This window comes from Anas platyrhynchos, chromosome 5 (genome assembly GCF_047663525.1).
Source record: "Anas platyrhynchos isolate ZD024472 breed Pekin duck chromosome 5, IASCAAS_PekinDuck_T2T, whole genome shotgun sequence".
In the NCBI taxonomy this organism is placed as follows: Eukaryota; Metazoa; Chordata; class Aves; order Anseriformes; family Anatidae; genus Anas; species Anas platyrhynchos.
In genome coordinates, this window is record NC_092591.1 from 44,383,924 (window position 1) to 44,402,442 (window position 18,519).

Genomic DNA, 18,519 nt, shown 5'->3' on the forward strand with positions numbered 1-18,519 from the left:
TCCAGGGCCCCTTTAGTCCTCCAGGGCCCCTTTAGTCCTCCAGGGCCCCTTTAGTCCTCCAGGGCCCCTTTAGTCCTCCAGGGCCCCTTTAGTCCTCCAGGGCCCCTTTAGTCCTCCAGGGCCCCTTTAGTCCTCCAGGGCCCCTTTAGTCCTCCAGGGCCCCTTTAGTCCTCCAGGGCCCCTTTAGTCCTCCAGGGCCCCTTTAGTCCTCCAGGGCCCCTTTAGTCCTCCAGGGCCCCTTTAGTCCTCCAGGGCCCCTTTAGTCCTCCAGGGCCCCTTTAGTCCTCCAGGGCCCCTTTAGTCCTCCAGGGCCCCTTTAGTCCTCCAGGGCCCCTTTAGTCCTCCAGGGCCCCTTTAGTCCTCCAGGGCCCCTTTAGTCCTCCAGGGCCCCTTTAGTCCTCCAGGGCCCCTTTAGTCCTCCAGGGCCCCTTTAGTCCTCCAGGGCCCCTTTAGTCCTCCAGGGCCCCTTTAGTCCTCCAGGGCCCCTTTAGTCCTCCAGGGCCCCTTTAGTCCTCCAGGGCCCCTTTAGTCCTCCAGGGCCCCTTTAGTCCTCCAGGGCCCCTTTAGTCCTCCAGGGCCCCTTTAGTCCTCCAGGGCCCCTTTAGTCCTCCAGGGCCCCTTTAGTCCTCCAGGGCCCCTTTAGTCCTCCAGGGCCCCTTTAGTCCTCCAGGGCCCCTTTAGTCCTCCAGGGCCCCTTTAGTCCTCCAGGGCCCCTTTAGTCCTCCAGGGCCCCTTTAGTCCTCCAGGGCCCCTTTAGTCCTCCAGGGCCCCTTTAGTCCTCCAGGGCCCCTTTAGTCCTCCAGGGCCCCTTTAGTCCTCCAGGGCCCCTTTAGTCCTCCAGGGCCCCTTTAGTCCTCCAGGGCCCCTTTAGTCCTCCAGGGCCCCTTTAGTCCTCCAGGGCCCCTTTAGTCCTCCAGGGCCCCTTTAGTCCTCCAGGGCCCCTTTAGTCCTCCAGGGCCCCTTTAGTCCTCCAGGGCCCCTTTAGTCCTCCAGGGCCCCTTTAGTCCTCCAGGGCCCCTTTAGTCCTCCAGGGCCCCTTTAGTCCTCCAGGGCCCCTTTAGTCCTCCAGGGCCCCTTTAGTCCTCCAGGGCCCCTTTAGTCCTCCAGGGCCCCTTTAGTCCTCCAGGGCCCCTTTAGTCCTCCAGGGCCCCTTTAGTCCTCCAGGGCCCCTTTAGTCCTCCAGGGCCCCTTTAGTCCTCCAGGGCCCCTTTAGTCCTCCAGGGCCCCTTTAGTCCTCCAGGGCCCCTTTAGTCCTCCAGGGCCCCTTTAGTCCTCCAGGGCCCCTTTAGTCCTCCAGGGCCCCTTTAGTCCTCCAGGGCCCCTTTAGTCCTCCAGGGCCCCTTTAGTCCTCCAGGGCCCCTTTAGTCCTCCAGGGCCCCTTTAGTCCTCCAGGGCCCCTTTAGTCCTCCAGGGCCCCTTTAGTCCTCCAGGGCCCCTTTAGTCCTCCAGGGCCCCTTTAGTCCTCCAGGGCCCCTTTAGTCCTCCAGGGCCCCTTTAGTCCTCCAGGGCCCCTTTAGTCCTCCAGGGCCCCTTTAGTCCTCCAGGGCCCCTTTAGTCCTCCAGGGCCCCTTTAGTCCTCCAGGGCCCCTTTAGTCCTCCAGGGCCCCTTTAGTCCTCCAGGGCCCCTTTAGTCCTCCAGGGCCCCTTTAGTCCTCCAGGGCCCCTTTAGTCCTCCAGGGCCCCTTTAGTCCTCCAGGGCCCCTTTAGTCCTCCAGGGCCCCTTTAGTCCTCCAGGGCCCCTTTAGTCCTCCAGGGCCCCTTTAGTCCTCCAGGGCCCCTTTAGTCCTCCAGGGCCCCTTTAGTCCTCCAGGGCCCCTTTAGTCCTCCAGGGCCCCTTTAGTCCTCCAGGGCCCCTTTAGTCCTCCAGGGCCCCTTTAGTCCTCCAGGGCCCCTTTAGTCCTCCAGGGCCCCTTTAGTCCTCCAGGGCCCCTTTAGTCCTCCAGGGCCCCTTTAGTCCTCCAGGGCCCCTTTAGTCCTCCAGGGCCCCTTTAGTCCTCCAGGGCCCCTTTAGTCCTCCAGGGCCCCTTTAGTCCTCCAGGGCCCCTTTAGTCCTCCAGGGCCCCTTTAGTCCTCCAGGGCCCCTTTAGTCCTCCAGGGCCCCTTTAGTCCTCCAGGGCCCCTTTAGTCCTCCAGGGCCCCTTTAGTCCTCCAGGGCCCCTTTAGTCCTCCAGGGCCCCTTTAGTCCTCCAGGGCCCCTTTAGTCCTCCAGGGCCCCTTTAGTCCTCCAGGGCCCCTTTAGTCCTCCAGGGCCCCTTTAGTCCTCCAGGGCCCCTTTAGTCCTCCAGGGCCCCTTTAGTCCTCCAGGGCCCCTTTAGTCCTCCAGGGCCCCTTTAGTCCTCCAGGGCCCCTTTAGTCCTCCAGGGCCCCTTTAGTCCTCCAGGGCCCCTTTAGTCCTCCAGGGCCCCTTTAGTCCTCCAGGGCCCCTTTAGTCCTCCAGGGCCCCTTTAGTCCTCCAGGGCCCCTTTAGTCCTCCAGGGCCCCTTTAGTCCTCCAGGGCCCCTTTAGTCCTCCAGGGCCCCTTTAGTCCTCCAGGGCCCCTTTAGTCCTCCAGGGCCCCTTTAGTCCTCCAGGGCCCCTTTAGTCCTCCAGGGCCCCTTTAGTCCTCCAGGGCCCCTTTAGTCCTCCAGGGCCCCTTTAGTCCTCCAGGGCCCCTTTAGTCCTCCAGGGCCCCTTTAGTCCTCCAGGGCCCCTTTAGTCCTCCAGGGCCCCTTTAGTCCTCCAGGGCCCCTTTAGTCCTCCAGGGCCCCTTTAGTCCTCCAGGGCCCCTTTAGTCCTCCAGGGCCCCTTTAGTCCTCCAGGGCCCCTTTAGTCCTCCAGGGCCCCTTTAGTCCTCCAGGGCCCCTTTAGTCCTCCAGGGCCCCTTTAGTCCTCCAGGGCCCCTTTAGTCCTCCAGGGCCCCTTTAGTCCTCCAGGGCCCCTTTAGTCCTCCAGGGCCCCTTTAGTCCTCCAGGGCCCCTTTAGTCCTCCAGGGCCCCTTTAGTCCTCCAGGGCCCCTTTAGTCCTCCAGGGCCCCTTTAGTCCTCCAGGGCCCCTTTAGTCCTCCAGGGCCCCTTTAGTCCTCCAGGGCCCCTTTAGTCCTCCAGGGCCCCTTTAGTCCTCCAGGGCCCCTTTAGTCCTCCAGGGCCCCTTTAGTCCTCCAGGGCCCCTTTAGTCCTCCAGGGCCCCTTTAGTCCTCCAGGGCCCCTTTAGTCCTCCAGGGCCCCTTTAGTCCTCCAGGGCCCCTTTAGTCCTCCAGGGCCCCTTTAGTCCTCCAGGGCCCCTTTAGTCCTCCAGGGCCCCTTTAGTCCTCCAGGGCCCCTTTAGTCCTCCAGGGCCCCTTTAGTCCTCCAGGGCCCCTTTAGTCCTCCAGGGCCCCTTTAGTCCTCCAGGGCCCCTTTAGTCCTCCAGGGCCCCTTTAGTCCTCCAGGGCCCCTTTAGTCCTCCAGGGCCCCTTTAGTCCTCCAGGGCCCCTTTAGTCCTCCAGGGCCCCTTTAGTCCTCCAGGGCCCCTTTAGTCCTCCAGGGCCCCTTTAGTCCTCCAGGGCCCCTTTAGTCCTCCAGGGCCCCTTTAGTCCTCCAGGGCCCCTTTAGTCCTCCAGGGCCCCTTTAGTCCTCCAGGGCCCCTTTAGTCCTCCAGGGCCCCTTTAGTCCTCCAGGGCCCCTTTAGTCCTCCAGGGCCCCTTTAGTCCTCCAGGGCCCCTTTAGTCCTCCAGGGCCCCTTTAGTCCTCCAGGGCCCCTTTAGTCCTCCAGGGCCCCTTTAGTCCTCCAGGGCCCCTTTAGTCCTCCAGGGCCCCTTTAGTCCTCCAGGGCCCCTTTAGTCCTCCAGGGCCCCTTTAGTCCTCCAGGGCCCCTTTAGTCCTCCAGGGCCCCTTTAGTCCTCCAGGGCCCCTTTAGTCCTCCAGGGCCCCTTTAGTCCTCCAGGGCCCCTTTAGTCCTCCAGGGCCCCTTTAGTCCTCCAGGGCCCCTTTAGTCCTCCAGGGCCCCTTTAGTCCTCCAGGGCCCCTTTAGTCCTCCAGGGCCCCTTTAGTCCTCCAGGGCCCCTTTAGTCCTCCAGGGCCCCTTTAGTCCTCCAGGGCCCCTTTAGTCCTCCAGGGCCCCTTTAGTCCTCCAGGGCCCCTTTAGTCCTCCAGGGCCCCTTTAGTCCTCCAGGGCCCCTTTAGTCCTCCAGGGCCCCTTTAGTCCTCCAGGGCCCCTTTAGTCCTCCAGGGCCCCTTTAGTCCTCCAGGGCCCCTTTAGTCCTCCAGGGCCCCTTTAGTCCTCCAGGGCCCCTTTAGTCCTCCAGGGCCCCTTTAGTCCTCCAGGGCCCCTTTAGTCCTCCAGGGCCCCTTTAGTCCTCCAGGGCCCCTTTAGTCCTCCAGGGCCCCTTTAGTCCTCCAGGGCCCCTTTAGTCCTCCAGGGCCCCTTTAGTCCTCCAGGGCCCCTTTAGTCCTCCAGGGCCCCTTTAGTCCTCCAGGGCCCCTTTAGTCCTCCAGGGCCCCTTTAGTCCTCCAGGGCCCCTTTAGTCCTCCAGGGCCCCTTTAGTCCTCCAGGGCCCCTTTAGTCCTCCAGGGCCCCTTTAGTCCTCCAGGGCCCCTTTAGTCCTCCAGGGCCCCTTTAGTCCTCCAGGGCCCCTTTAGTCCTCCAGGGCCCCTTTAGTCCTCCAGGGCCCCTTTAGTCCTCCAGGGCCCCTTTAGTCCTCCAGGGCCCCTTTAGTCCTCCAGGGCCCCTTTAGTCCTCCAGGGCCCCTTTAGTCCTCCAGGGCCCCTTTAGTCCTCCAGGGCCCCTTTAGTCCTCCAGGGCCCCTTTAGTCCTCCAGGGCCCCTTTAGTCCTCCAGGGCCCCTTTAGTCCTCCAGGGCCCCTTTAGTCCTCCAGGGCCCCTTTAGTCCTCCAGGGCCCCTTTAGTCCTCCAGGGCCCCTTTAGTCCTCCAGGGCCCCTTTAGTCCTCCAGGGCCCCTTTAGTCCTCCAGGGCCCCTTTAGTCCTCCAGGGCCCCTTTAGTCCTCCAGGGCCCCTTTAGTCCTCCAGGGCCCCTTTAGTCCTCCAGGGCCCCTTTAGTCCTCCAGGGCCCCTTTAGTCCTCCAGGGCCCCTTTAGTCCTCCAGGGCCCCTTTAGTCCTCCAGGGCCCCTTTAGTCCTCCAGGGCCCCTTTAGTCCTCCAGGGCCCCTTTAGTCCTCCAGGGCCCCTTTAGTCCTCCAGGGCCCCTTTAGTCCTCCAGGGCCCCTTTAGTCCTCCAGGGCCCCTTTAGTCCTCCAGGGCCCCTTTAGTCCTCCAGGGCCCCTTTAGTCCTCCAGGGCCCCTTTAGTCCTCCAGGGCCCCTTTAGTCCTCCAGGGCCCCTTTAGTCCTCCAGGGCCCCTTTAGTCCTCCAGGGCCCCTTTAGTCCTCCAGGGCCCCTTTAGTCCTCCAGGGCCCCTTTAGTCCTCCAGGGCCCCTTTAGTCCTCCAGGGCCCCTTTAGTCCTCCAGGGCCCCTTTAGTCCTCCAGGGCCCCTTTAGTCCTCCAGGGCCCCTTTAGTCCTCCAGGGCCCCTTTAGTCCTCCAGGGCCCCTTTAGTCCTCCAGGGCCCCTTTAGTCCTCCAGGGCCCCTTTAGTCCTCCAGGGCCCCTTTAGTCCTCCAGGGCCCCTTTAGTCCTCCAGGGCCCCTTTAGTCCTCCAGGGCCCCTTTAGTCCTCCAGGGCCCCTTTAGTCCTCCAGGGCCCCTTTAGTCCTCCAGGGCCCCTTTAGTCCTCCAGGGCCCCTTTAGTCCTCCAGGGCCCCTTTAGTCCTCCAGGGCCCCTTTAGTCCTCCAGGGCCCCTTTAGTCCTCCAGGGCCCCTTTAGTCCTCCAGGGCCCCTTTAGTCCTCCAGGGCCCCTTTAGTCCTCCAGGGCCCCTTTAGTCCTCCAGGGCCCCTTTAGTCCTCCAGGGCCCCTTTAGTCCTCCAGGGCCCCTTTAGTCCTCCAGGGCCCCTTTAGTCCTCCAGGGCCCCTTTAGTCCTCCAGGGCCCCTTTAGTCCTCCAGGGCCCCTTTAGTCCTCCAGGGCCCCTTTAGTCCTCCAGGGCCCCTTTAGTCCTCCAGGGCCCCTTTAGTCCTCCAGGGCCCCTTTAGTCCTCCAGGGCCCCTTTAGTCCTCCAGGGCCCCTTTAGTCCTCCAGGGCCCCTTTAGTCCTCCAGGGCCCCTTTAGTCCTCCAGGGCCCCTTTAGTCCTCCAGGGCCCCTTTAGTCCTCCAGGGCCCCTTTAGTCCTCCAGGGCCCCTTTAGTCCTCCAGGGCCCCTTTAGTCCTCCAGGGCCCCTTTAGTCCTCCAGGGCCCCTTTAGTCCTCCAGGGCCCCTTTAGTCCTCCAGGGCCCCTTTAGTCCTCCAGGGCCCCTTTAGTCCTCCAGGGCCCCTTTAGTCCTCCAGGGCCCCTTTAGTCCTCCAGGGCCCCTTTAGTCCTCCAGGGCCCCTTTAGTCCTCCAGGGCCCCTTTAGTCCTCCAGGGCCCCTTTAGTCCTCCAGGGCCCCTTTAGTCCTCCAGGGCCCCTTTAGTCCTCCAGGGCCCCTTTAGTCCTCCAGGGCCCCTTTAGTCCTCCAGGGCCCCTTTAGTCCTCCAGGGCCCCTTTAGTCCTCCAGGGCCCCTTTAGTCCTCCAGGGCCCCTTTAGTCCTCCAGGGCCCCTTTAGTCCTCCAGGGCCCCTTTAGTCCTCCAGGGCCCCTTTAGTCCTCCAGGGCCCCTTTAGTCCTCCAGGGCCCCTTTAGTCCTCCAGGGCCCCTTTAGTCCTCCAGGGCCCCTTTAGTCCTCCAGGGCCCCTTTAGTCCTCCAGGGCCCCTTTAGTCCTCCAGGGCCCCTTTAGTCCTCCAGGGCCCCTTTAGTCCTCCAGGGCCCCTTTAGTCCTCCAGGGCCCCTTTAGTCCTCCAGGGCCCCTTTAGTCCTCCAGGGCCCCTTTAGTCCTCCAGGGCCCCTTTAGTCCTCCAGGGCCCCTTTAGTCCTCCAGGGCCCCTTTAGTCCTCCAGGGCCCCTTTAGTCCTCCAGGGCCCCTTTAGTCCTCCAGGGCCCCTTTAGTCCTCCAGGGCCCCTTTAGTCCTCCAGGGCCCCTTTAGTCCTCCAGGGCCCCTTTAGTCCTCCAGGGCCCCTTTAGTCCTCCAGGGCCCCTTTAGTCCTCCAGGGCCCCTTTAGTCCTCCAGGGCCCCTTTAGTCCTCCAGGGCCCCTTTAGTCCTCCAGGGCCCCTTTAGTCCTCCAGGGCCCCTTTAGTCCTCCAGGGCCCCTTTAGTCCTCCAGGGCCCCTTTAGTCCTCCAGGGCCCCTTTAGTCCTCCAGGGCCCCTTTAGTCCTCCAGGGCCCCTTTAGTCCTCCAGGGCCCCTTTAGTCCTCCAGGGCCCCTTTAGTCCTCCAGGGCCCCTTTAGTCCTCCAGGGCCCCTTTAGTCCTCCAGGGCCCCTTTAGTCCTCCAGGGCCCCTTTAGTCCTCCAGGGCCCCTTTAGTCCTCCAGGGCCCCTTTAGTCCTCCAGGGCCCCTTTAGTCCTCCAGGGCCCCTTTAGTCCTCCAGGGCCCCTTTAGTCCTCCAGGGCCCCTTTAGTCCTCCAGGGCCCCTTTAGTCCTCCAGGGCCCCTTTAGTCCTCCAGGGCCCCTTTAGTCCTCCAGGGCCCCTTTAGTCCTCCAGGGCCCCTTTAGTCCTCCAGGGCCCCTTTAGTCCTCCAGGGCCCCTTTAGTCCTCCAGGGCCCCTTTAGTCCTCCAGGGCCCCTTTAGTCCTCCAGGGCCCCTTTAGTCCTCCAGGGCCCCTTTAGTCCTCCAGGGCCCCTTTAGTCCTCCAGGGCCCCTTTAGTCCTCCAGGGCCCCTTTAGTCCTCCAGGGCCCCTTTAGTCCTCCAGGGCCCCTTTAGTCCTCCAGGGCCCCTTTAGTCCTCCAGGGCCCCTTTAGTCCTCCAGGGCCCCTTTAGTCCTCCAGGGCCCCTTTAGTCCTCCAGGGCCCCTTTAGTCCTCCAGGGCCCCTTTAGTCCTCCAGGGCCCCTTTAGTCCTCCAGGGCCCCTTTAGTCCTCCAGGGCCCCTTTAGTCCTCCAGGGCCCCTTTAGTCCTCCAGGGCCCCTTTAGTCCTCCAGGGCCCCTTTAGTCCTCCAGGGCCCCTTTAGTCCTCCAGGGCCCCTTTAGTCCTCCAGGGCCCCTTTAGTCCTCCAGGGCCCCTTTAGTCCTCCAGGGCCCCTTTAGTCCTCCAGGGCCCCTTTAGTCCTCCAGGGCCCCTTTAGTCCTCCAGGGCCCCTTTAGTCCTCCAGGGCCCCTTTAGTCCTCCAGGGCCCCTTTAGTCCTCCAGGGCCCCTTTAGTCCTCCAGGGCCCCTTTAGTCCTCCAGGGCCCCTTTAGTCCTCCAGGGCCCCTTTAGTCCTCCAGGGCCCCTTTAGTCCTCCAGGGCCCCTTTAGTCCTCCAGGGCCCCTTTAGTCCTCCAGGGCCCCTTTAGTCCTCCAGGGCCCCTTTAGTCCTCCAGGGCCCCTTTAGTCCTCCAGGGCCCCTTTAGTCCTCCAGGGCCCCTTTAGTCCTCCAGGGCCCCTTTAGTCCTCCAGGGCCCCTTTAGTCCTCCAGGGCCCCTTTAGTCCTCCAGGGCCCCTTTAGTCCTCCAGGGCCCCTTTAGTCCTCCAGGGCCCCTTTAGTCCTCCAGGGCCCCTTTAGTCCTCCAGGGCCCCTTTAGTCCTCCAGGGCCCCTTTAGTCCTCCAGGGCCCCTTTAGTCCTCCAGGGCCCCTTTAGTCCTCCAGGGCCCCTTTAGTCCTCCAGGGCCCCTTTAGTCCTCCAGGGCCCCTTTAGTCCTCCAGGGCCCCTTTAGTCCTCCAGGGCCCCTTTAGTCCTCCAGGGCCCCTTTAGTCCTCCAGGGCCCCTTTAGTCCTCCAGGGCCCCTTTAGTCCTCCAGGGCCCCTTTAGTCCTCCAGGGCCCCTTTAGTCCTCCAGGGCCCCTTTAGTCCTCCAGGGCCCCTTTAGTCCTCCAGGGCCCCTTTAGTCCTCCAGGGCCCCTTTAGTCCTCCAGGGCCCCTTTAGTCCTCCAGGGCCCCTTTAGTCCTCCAGGGCCCCTTTAGTCCTCCAGGGCCCCTTTAGTCCTCCAGGGCCCCTTTAGTCCTCCAGGGCCCCTTTAGTCCTCCAGGGCCCCTTTAGTCCTCCAGGGCCCCTTTAGTCCTCCAGGGCCCCTTTAGTCCTCCAGGGCCCCTTTAGTCCTCCAGGGCCCCTTTAGTCCTCCAGGGCCCCTTTAGTCCTCCAGGGCCCCTTTAGTCCTCCAGGGCCCCTTTAGTCCTCCAGGGCCCCTTTAGTCCTCCAGGGCCCCTTTAGTCCTCCAGGGCCCCTTTAGTCCTCCAGGGCCCCTTTAGTCCTCCAGGGCCCCTTTAGTCCTCCAGGGCCCCTTTAGTCCTCCAGGGCCCCTTTAGTCCTCCAGGGCCCCTTTAGTCCTCCAGGGCCCCTTTAGTCCTCCAGGGCCCCTTTAGTCCTCCAGGGCCCCTTTAGTCCTCCAGGGCCCCTTTAGTCCTCCAGGGCCCCTTTAGTCCTCCAGGGCCCCTTTAGTCCTCCAGGGCCCCTTTAGTCCTCCAGGGCCCCTTTAGTCCTCCAGGGCCCCTTTAGTCCTCCAGGGCCCCTTTAGTCCTCCAGGGCCCCTTTAGTCCTCCAGGGCCCCTTTAGTCCTCCAGGGCCCCTTTAGTCCTCCAGGGCCCCTTTAGTCCTCCAGGGCCCCTTTAGTCCTCCAGGGCCCCTTTAGTCCTCCAGGGCCCCTTTAGTCCTCCAGGGCCCCTTTAGTCCTCCAGGGCCCCTTTAGTCCTCCAGGGCCCCTTTAGTCCTCCAGGGCCCCTTTAGTCCTCCAGGGCCCCTTTAGTCCTCCAGGGCCCCTTTAGTCCTCCAGGGCCCCTTTAGTCCTCCAGGGCCCCTTTAGTCCTCCAGGGCCCCTTTAGTCCTCCAGGGCCCCTTTAGTCCTCCAGGGCCCCTTTAGTCCTCCAGGGCCCCTTTAGTCCTCCAGGGCCCCTTTAGTCCTCCAGGGCCCCTTTAGTCCTCCAGGGCCCCTTTAGTCCTCCAGGGCCCCTTTAGTCCTCCAGGGCCCCTTTAGTCCTCCAGGGCCCCTTTAGTCCTCCAGGGCCCCTTTAGTCCTCCAGGGCCCCTTTAGTCCTCCAGGGCCCCTTTAGTCCTCCAGGGCCCCTTTAGTCCTCCAGGGCCCCTTTAGTCCTCCAGGGCCCCTTTAGTCCTCCAGGGCCCCTTTAGTCCTCCAGGGCCCCTTTAGTCCTCCAGGGCCCCTTTAGTCCTCCAGGGCCCCTTTAGTCCTCCAGGGCCCCTTTAGTCCTCCAGGGCCCCTTTAGTCCTCCAGGGCCCCTTTAGTCCTCCAGGGCCCCTTTAGTCCTCCAGGGCCCCTTTAGTCCTCCAGGGCCCCTTTAGTCCTCCAGGGCCCCTTTAGTCCTCCAGGGCCCCTTTAGTCCTCCAGGGCCCCTTTAGTCCTCCAGGGCCCCTTTAGTCCTCCAGGGCCCCTTTAGTCCTCCAGGGCCCCTTTAGTCCTCCAGGGCCCCTTTAGTCCTCCAGGGCCCCTTTAGTCCTCCAGGGCCCCTTTAGTCCTCCAGGGCCCCTTTAGTCCTCCAGGGCCCCTTTAGTCCTCCAGGGCCCCTTTAGTCCTCCAGGGCCCCTTTAGTCCTCCAGGGCCCCTTTAGTCCTCCAGGGCCCCTTTAGTCCTCCAGGGCCCCTTTAGTCCTCCAGGGCCCCTTTAGTCCTCCAGGGCCCCTTTAGTCCTCCAGGGCCCCTTTAGTCCTCCAGGGCCCCTTTAGTCCTCCAGGGCCCCTTTAGTCCTCCAGGGCCCCTTTAGTCCTCCAGGGCCCCTTTAGTCCTCCAGGGCCCCTTTAGTCCTCCAGGGCCCCTTTAGTCCTCCAGGGCCCCTTTAGTCCTCCAGGGCCCCTTTAGTCCTCCAGGGCCCCTTTAGTCCTCCAGGGCCCCTTTAGTCCTCCAGGGCCCCTTTAGTCCTCCAGGGCCCCTTTAGTCCTCCAGGGCCCCTTTAGTCCTCCAGGGCCCCTTTAGTCCTCCAGGGCCCCTTTAGTCCTCCAGGGCCCCTTTAGTCCTCCAGGGCCCCTTTAGTCCTCCAGGGCCCCTTTAGTCCTCCAGGGCCCCTTTAGTCCTCCAGGGCCCCTTTAGTCCTCCAGGGCCCCTTTAGTCCTCCAGGGCCCCTTTAGTCCTCCAGGGCCCCTTTAGTCCTCCAGGGCCCCTTTAGTCCTCCAGGGCCCCTTTAGTCCTCCAGGGCCCCTTTAGTCCTCCAGGGCCCCTTTAGTCCTCCAGGGCCCCTTTAGTCCTCCAGGGCCCCTTTAGTCCTCCAGGGCCCCTTTAGTCCTCCAGGGCCCCTTTAGTCCTCCAGGGCCCCTTTAGTCCTCCAGGGCCCCTTTAGTCCTCCAGGGCCCCTTTAGTCCTCCAGGGCCCCTTTAGTCCTCCAGGGCCCCTTTAGTCCTCCAGGGCCCCTTTAGTCCTCCAGGGCCCCTTTAGTCCTCCAGGGCCCCTTTAGTCCTCCAGGGCCCCTTTAGTCCTCCAGGGCCCCTTTAGTCCTCCAGGGCCCCTTTAGTCCTCCAGGGCCCCTTTAGTCCTCCAGGGCCCCTTTAGTCCTCCAGGGCCCCTTTAGTCCTCCAGGGCCCCTTTAGTCCTCCAGGGCCCCTTTAGTCCTCCAGGGCCCCTTTAGTCCTCCAGGGCCCCTTTAGTCCTCCAGGGCCCCTTTAGTCCTCCAGGGCCCCTTTAGTCCTCCAGGGCCCCTTTAGTCCTCCAGGGCCCCTTTAGTCCTCCAGGGCCCCTTTAGTCCTCCAGGGCCCCTTTAGTCCTCCAGGGCCCCTTTAGTCCTCCAGGGCCCCTTTAGTCCTCCAGGGCCCCTTTAGTCCTCCAGGGCCCCTTTAGTCCTCCAGGGCCCCTTTAGTCCTCCAGGGCCCCTTTAGTCCTCCAGGGCCCCTTTAGTCCTCCAGGGCCCCTTTAGTCCTCCAGGGCCCCTTTAGTCCTCCAGGGCCCCTTTAGTCCTCCAGGGCCCCTTTAGTCCTCCAGGGCCCCTTTAGTCCTCCAGGGCCCCTTTAGTCCTCCAGGGCCCCTTTAGTCCTCCAGGGCCCCTTTAGTCCTCCAGGGCCCCTTTAGTCCTCCAGGGCCCCTTTAGTCCTCCAGGGCCCCTTTAGTCCTCCAGGGCCCCTTTAGTCCTCCAGGGCCCCTTTAGTCCTCCAGGGCCCCTTTAGTCCTCCAGGGCCCCTTTAGTCCTCCAGGGCCCCTTTAGTCCTCCAGGGCCCCTTTAGTCCTCCAGGGCCCCTTTAGTCCTCCAGGGCCCCTTTAGTCCTCCAGGGCCCCTTTAGTCCTCCAGGGCCCCTTTAGTCCTCCAGGGCCCCTTTAGTCCTCCAGGGCCCCTTTAGTCCTCCAGGGCCCCTTTAGTCCTCCAGGGCCCCTTTAGTCCTCCAGGGCCCCTTTAGTCCTCCAGGGCCCCTTTAGTCCTCCAGGGCCCCTTTAGTCCTCCAGGGCCCCTTTAGTCCTCCAGGGCCCCTTTAGTCCTCCAGGGCCCCTTTAGTCCTCCAGGGCCCCTTTAGTCCTCCAGGGCCCCTTTAGTCCTCCAGGGCCCCTTTAGTCCTCCAGGGCCCCTTTAGTCCTCCAGGGCCCCTTTAGTCCTCCAGGGCCCCTTTAGTCCTCCAGGGCCCCTTTAGTCCTCCAGGGCCCCTTTAGTCCTCCAGGGCCCCTTTAGTCCTCCAGGGCCCCTTTAGTCCTCCAGGGCCCCTTTAGTCCTCCAGGGCCCCTTTAGTCCTCCAGGGCCCCTTTAGTCCTCCAGGGCCCCTTTAGTCCTCCAGGGCCCCTTTAGTCCTCCAGGGCCCCTTTAGTCCTCCAGGGCCCCTTTAGTCCTCCAGGGCCCCTTTAGTCCTCCAGGGCCCCTTTAGTCCTCCAGGGCCCCTTTAGTCCTCCAGGGCCCCTTTAGTCCTCCAGGGCCCCTTTAGTCCTCCAGGGCCCCTTTAGTCCTCCAGGGCCCCTTTAGTCCTCCAGGGCCCCTTTAGTCCTCCAGGGCCCCTTTAGTCCTCCAGGGCCCCTTTAGTCCTCCAGGGCCCCTTTAGTCCTCCAGGGCCCCTTTAGTCCTCCAGGGCCCCTTTAGTCCTCCAGGGCCCCTTTAGTCCTCCAGGGCCCCTTTAGTCCTCCAGGGCCCCTTTAGTCCTCCAGGGCCCCTTTAGTCCTCCAGGGCCCCTTTAGTCCTCCAGGGCCCCTTTAGTCCTCCAGGGCCCCTTTAGTCCTCCAGGGCCCCTTTAGTCCTCCAGGGCCCCTTTAGTCCTCCAGGGCCCCTTTAGTCCTCCAGGGCCCCTTTAGTCCTCCAGGGCCCCTTTAGTCCTCCAGGGCCCCTTTAGTCCTCCAGGGCCCCTTTAGTCCTCCAGGGCCCCTTTAGTCCTCCAGGGCCCCTTTAGTCCTCCAGGGCCCCTTTAGTCCTCCAGGGCCCCTTTAGTCCTCCAGGGCCCCTTTAGTCCTCCAGGGCCCCTTTAGTCCTCCAGGGCCCCTTTAGTCCTCCAGGGCCCCTTTAGTCCTCCAGGGCCCCTTTAGTCCTCCAGGGCCCCTTTAGTCCTCCAGGGCCCCTTTAGTCCTCCAGGGCCCCTTTAGTCCTCCAGGGCCCCTTTAGTCCTCCAGGGCCCCTTTAGTCCTCCAGGGCCCCTTTAGTCCTCCAGGGCCCCTTTAGTCCTCCAGGGCCCCTTTAGTCCTCCAGGGCCCCTTTAGTCCTCCAGGGCCCCTTTAGTCCTCCAGGGCCCCTTTAGTCCTCCAGGGCCCCTTTAGTCCTCCAGGGCCCCTTTAGTCCTCCAGGGCCCCTTTAGTCCTCCAGGGCCCCTTTAGTCCTCCAGGGCCCCTTTAGTCCTCCAGGGCCCCTTTAGTCCTCCAGGGCCCCTTTAGTCCTCCAGGGCCCCTTTAGTCCTCCAGGGCCCCTTTAGTCCTCCAGGGCCCCTTTAGTCCTCCAGGGCCCCTTTAGTCCTCCAGGGCCCCTTTAGTCCTCCAGGGCCCCTTTAGTCCTCCAGGGCCCCTTTAGTCCTCCAGGGCCCCTTTAGTCCTCCAGGGCCCCTTTAGTCCTCCAGGGCCCCTTTAGTCCTCCAGGGCCCCTTTAGTCCTCCAGGGCCCCTTTAGTCCTCCAGGGCCCCTTTAGTCCTCCAGGGCCCCTTTAGTCCTCCAGGGCCCCTTTAGTCCTCCAGGGCCCCTTTAGTCCTCCAGGGCCCCTTTAGTCCTCCAGGGCCCCTTTAGTCCTCCAGGGCCCCTTTAGTCCTCCAGGGCCCCTTTAGTCCTCCAGGGCCCCTTTAGTCCTCCAGGGCCCCTTTAGTCCTCCAGGGCCCCTTTAGTCCTCCAGGGCCCCTTTAGTCCTCCAGGGCCCCTTTAGTCCTCCAGGGCCCCTTTAGTCCTCCAGGGCCCCTTTAGTCCTCCAGGGCCCCTTTAGTCCTCCAGGGCCCCTTTAGTCCTCCAGGGCCCCTTTAGTCCTCCAGGGCCCCTTTAGTCCTCCAGGGCCCCTTTAGTCCTCCAGGGCCCCTTTAGTCCTCCAGGGCCCCTTTAGTCCTCCAGGGCCCCTTTAGTCCTCCAGGGCCCCTTTAGTCCTCCAGGGCCCCTTTAGTCCTCCAGGGCCCCTTTAGTCCTCCAGGGCCCCTTTAGTCCTCCAGGGCCCCTTTAGTCCTCCAGGGCCCCTTTAGTCCTCCAGGGCCCCTTTAGTCCTCCAGGGCCCCTTTAGTCCTCCAGGGCCCCTTTAGTCCTCCAGGGCCCCTTTAGTCCTCCAGGGCCCCTTTAGTCCTCCAGGGCCCCTTTAGTCCTCCAGGGCCCCTTTAGTCCTCCAGGGCCCCTTTAGTCCTCCAGGGCCCCTTTAGTCCTCCAGGGCCCCTTTAGTCCTCCAGGGCCCCTTTAGTCCTCCAGGGCCCCTTTAGTCCTCCAGGGCCCCTTTAGTCCTCCAGGGCCCCTTTAGTCCTCCAGGGCCCCTTTAGTCCTCCAGGGCCCCTTTAGTCCTCCAGGGCCCCTTTAGTCCTCCAGGGCCCCTTTAGTCCTCCAGGGCCCCTTTAGTCCTCCAGGGCCCCTTTAGTCCTCCAGGGCCCCTTTAGTCCTCCAGGGCCCCTTTAGTCCTCCAGGGCCCCTTTAGTCCTCCAGGGCCCCTTTAGTCCTCCAGGGCCCCTTTAGTCCTCCAGGGCCCCTTTAGTCCTCCAGGGCCCCTTTAGTCCTCCAGGGCCCCTTTAGTCCTCCAGGGCCCCTTTAGTCCTCCAGGGCCCCTTTAGTCCTCCAGGGCCCCTTTAGTCCTCCAGGGCCCCTTTAGTCCTCCAGGGCCCCTTTAGTCCTCCAGGGCCCCTTTAGTCCTCCAGGGCCCCTTTAGTCCTCCAGGGCCCCTTTAGTCCTCCAGGGCCCCTTTAGTCCTCCAGGGCCCCTTTAGTCCTCCAGGGCCCCTTTAGTCCTCCAGGGCCCCTTTAGTCCTCCAGGGCCCCTTTAGTCCTCCAGGGCCCCTTTAGTCCTCCAGGGCCCCTTTAGTCCTCCAGGGCCCCTTTAGTCCTCCAGGGCCCCTTTAGTCCTCCAGGGCCCCTTTAGTCCTCCAGGGCCCCTTTAGTCCTCCAGGGCCCCTTTAGTCCTCCAGGGCCCCTTTAGTCCTCCAGGGCCCCTTTAGTCCTCCAGGGCCCCTTTAGTCCTCCAGGGCCCCTTTAGTCCTCCAGGGCCCCTTTAGTCCTCCAGGGCCCCTTTAGTCCTCCAGGGCCCCTTTAGTCCTCCAGGGCCCCTTTAGTCCTCCAGGGCCCCTTTAGTCCTCCAGGGCCCCTTTAGTCCTCCAGGGCCCCTTTAGTCCTCCAGGGCCCCTTTAGTCCTCCAGGGCCCCTTTAGTCCTCCAGGGCCCCTTTAGTCCTCCAGGGCCCCTTTAGTCCTCCAGGGCCCCTTTAGTCCTCCAGGGCCCCTTTAGTCCTCCAGGGCCCCTTTAGTCCTCCAGGGCCCCTTTAGTCCTCCAGGGCCCCTTTAGTCCTCCAGGGCCCCTTTAGTCCTCCAGGGCCCCTTTAGTCCTCCAGGGCCCCTTTAGTCCTCCAGGGCCCCTTTAGTCCTCCAGGGCCCCTTTAGTCCTCCAGGGCCCCTTTAGTCCTCCAGGGCCCCTTTAGTCCTCCAGGGCCCCTTTAGTCCTCCAGGGCCCCTTTAGTCCTCCAGGGCCCCTTTAGTCCTCCAGGGCCCCTTTAGTCCTCCAGGGCCCCTTTAGTCCTCCAGGGCCCCTTTAGTCCTCCAGGGCCCCTTTAGTCCTCCAGGGCCCCTTTAGTCCTCCAGGGCCCCTTTAGTCCTCCAGGGCCCCTTTAGTCCTCCAGGGCCCCTTTAGTCCTCCAGGGCCCCTTTAGTCCTCCAGGGCCCCTTTAGTCCTCCAGGGCCCCTTTAGTCCTCCAGGGCCCCTTTAGTCCTCCAGGGCCCCTTTAGTCCTCCAGGGCCCCTTTAGTCCTCCAGGGCCCCTTTAGTCCTCCAGGGCCCCTTTAGTCCTCCAGGGCCCCTTTAGTCCTCCAGGGCCCCTTTAGTCCTCCAGGGCCCCTTTAGTCCTCCAGGGCCCCTTTAGTCCTCCAGGGCCCCTTTAGTCCTCCAGGGCCCCTTTAGTCCTCCAGGGCCCCTTTAGTCCTCCAGGGCCCCTTTAGTCCTCCAGGGCCCCTTTAGTCCTCCAGGGCCCCTTTAGTCCTCCAGGGCCCCTTTAGTCCTCCAGGGCCCCTTTAGTCCTCCAGGGCCCCTTTAGTCCTCCAGGGCCCCTTTAGTCCTCCAGGGCCCCTTTAGTCCTCCAGGGCCCCTTTAGTCCTCCAGGGCCCCTTTAGTCCTCCAGGGCCCCTTTAGTCCTCCAGGGCCCCTTTAGTCCTCCAGGGCCCCTTTAGTCCTCCAGGGCCCCTTTAGTCCTCCAGGGCCCCTTTAGTCCTCCAGGGCCCCTTTAGTCCTCCAGGGCCCCTTTAGTCCTCCAGGGCCCCTTTAGTCCTCCAGGGCCCCTTTAGTCCTCCAGGGCCCCTTTAGTCCTCCAGGGCCCCTTTAGTCCTCCAGGGCCCCTTTAGTCCTCCAGGGCCCCTTTAGTCCTCCAGGGCCCCTTTAGTCCTCCAGGGCCCCTTTAGTCCTCCAGGGCCCCTTTAGTCCTCCAGGGCCCCTTTAGTCCTCCAGGGCCCCTTTAGTCCTCCAGGGCCCCTTTAGTCCTCCAGGGCCCCTTTAGTCCTCCAGGGCCCCTTTAGTCCTCCAGGGCCCCTTTAGTCCTCCAGGGCCCCTTTAGTCCTCCAGGGCCCCTTTAGTCCTCCAGGGCCCCTTTAGTCCTCCAGGGCCCCTTTAGTCCTCCAGGGCCCCTTTAGTCCTCCAGGGCCCCTTTAGTCCTCCAGGGCCCCTTTAGTCCTCCAGGGCCCCTTTAGTCCTCCAGGGCCCCTTTAGTCCTCCAGGGCCCCTTTAGTCCTCCAGGGCCCCTTTAGTCCTCCAGGGCCCCTTTAGTCCTCCAGGGCCCCTTTAGTCCTCCAGGGCCCCTTTAGTCCTCCAGGGCCCCTTTAGTCCTCCAGGGCCCCTTTAGTCCTCCAGGGCCCCTTTAGTCCTCCAGGGCCCCTTTAGTCCTCCAGGGCCCCTTTAGTCCTCCAGGGCCCCTTTAGTCCTCCAGGGCCCCTTTAGTCCTCCAGGGCCCCTTTAGTCCTCCAGGGCCCCTTTAGTCCTCCAGGGCCCCTTTAGTCCTCCAGGGCCCCTTTAGTCCTCCAGGGCCCCTTTAGTCCTCCAGGGCCCCTTTAGTCCTCCAGGGCCCCTTTAGTCCTCCAGGGCCCCTTTAGTCCTCCAGGGCCCCTTTAGTCCTCCAGGGCCCCTTTAGTCCTCCAGGGCCCCTTTAGTCCTCCAGGGCCCCTTTAGTCCTCCAGGGCCCCTTTAGTCCTCCAGGGCCCCTTTAGTCCTCCAGGGCCCCTTTAGTCCTCCAGGGCCCCTTTAGTCCTCCAGGGCCCCTTTAGTCCTCCGGCCCCTTTAGTCCTCCAGGGCCCCTTTAGTCCTCCAGGGCCCCTTTAGTCCTCCAGGGCCCCTTTAGTCCTCCAGGGCCCCTTTAGTCCTCCAGGGCCCCTTTAGTCCTCCAGGGCCCCTTTAGTCCTCCAGGGCCCCTTTAGTCCTCCAGGGCCCCTTTAGTCCTCCAGGGCCCCTTTAGTCCTCCAGGGCCCCTTTAGTCCTCCAGGGCCCCTTTAGTCCTCCAGGGCCCCTTTAGTCCTCCAGGGCCCCTTTAGTCCTCCAGGGCCCCTTTAGTCCTCCAGGGCCCCTTTAGTCCTCCAGGGCCCCTTTAGTCCTCCAGGGCCCCTTTAGTCCTCCAGGGCCCCTTTAGTCCTCCAGGGCCCCTTTAGTCCTCCAGGGCCCCTTTAGTCCTCCAGGGCCCCTTTAGTCCTCCAGGGCCCCTTTAGTCCTCCAGGGCCCCTTTAGTCCTCCAGGGCCCCTTTAGTCCTCCAGGGCCCCTTTAGTCCTCCAGGGCCCCTTTAGTCCTCCAGGGCCCCTTTAGTCCTCCAGGGCCCCTTTAGTCCTCCAGGGCCCCTTTAGTCCTCCAGGGCCCCTTTAGTCCTCCAGGGCCCCTTTAGTCCTCCAGGGCCCCTTTAGTCCTCCAGGGCCCCTTTAGTCCTCCAGGGCCCCTTTAGTCCTCCAGGGCCCCTTTAGTCCTCCAGGGCCCCTTTAGTCCTCCAGGGCCCCTTTA

At 63.2% G+C, this 18,519-nt stretch overlaps 1 long non-coding RNA gene across 2 annotated transcripts in view; it reads left to right on the top strand.

The window, feature by feature from the left end:
* LOC113843889 (uncharacterized) overlaps positions 1 to 18,519 on the top strand; it is a 45,472-nt gene that overhangs the window by 7,989 nt on the left and 18,964 nt on the right. The gene's annotated exons all lie outside the window — the stretch shown is intronic.